Source organism: Pinus tabuliformis, chromosome J (genome assembly GCF_031772625.1).
Source record: "Pinus tabuliformis cultivar Carrire ecotype Pingquan chromosome J, CPIR1, whole genome shotgun sequence".
Classification (NCBI taxonomy): domain Eukaryota; kingdom Viridiplantae; phylum Streptophyta; class Pinopsida; order Pinales; family Pinaceae; genus Pinus; species Pinus tabuliformis.
The window spans coordinates 1,195,497,193-1,195,497,673 of NC_142295.1; the positions used below are offsets into that span (position 1 = coordinate 1,195,497,193).

Genomic DNA, 481 nt, shown 5'->3' on the forward strand with positions numbered 1-481 from the left:
CATGAACTATACGTTACAGAACTCCAAACCGGTTGTTTTCACATGCAATAATGAAATTATTTATTGGACAGCCCTAATTAATTAGTATGTCTGTTTGTCTGTGCCGTGTCTCAATCCAATATTGTGATCTAAGAAGCCGGTTGTTGTGCCTCAGTTGGGTTGTTGTACCAGTTGGATATCGTGCCTGTATGAAGACAGCTTGGGCCTGTAGCTCAGTGGTAGAGCATTTGACTGCAGATCAAGAGGTCACCGGTTCGAACCCGGTCGGGCCCTGCGTCGTTTATTGTCGAAATGGCATTTATAATAGTTTGTAAATTAATTAAAATATTAATATATAATCATTTCAAACTTTACACAACTTTTTGAGACTTCAGCAAATTTATATCAATCACCAAAGAGAATGCCCGGATATATTACTAAGTAAACAACAATATACCAAAAAAATTGCTGCAAAAGGCCGTTATCTATCTGTCAAGATGAT

At 37.6% G+C, this 481-nt stretch overlaps 1 non-coding gene across 1 annotated transcript; it reads left to right on the forward strand.

The window, feature by feature from the left end:
- The first annotated feature begins 201 nt into the window (after positions 1 to 201).
- Positions 202 to 273, forward strand: TRNAC-GCA (transfer RNA cysteine (anticodon GCA)). Its single transcript has one exon. It is a non-coding gene; the product is annotated as a tRNA-Cys (tRNA).
- Positions 274 to 481: the final 208 nt, after the last annotated feature.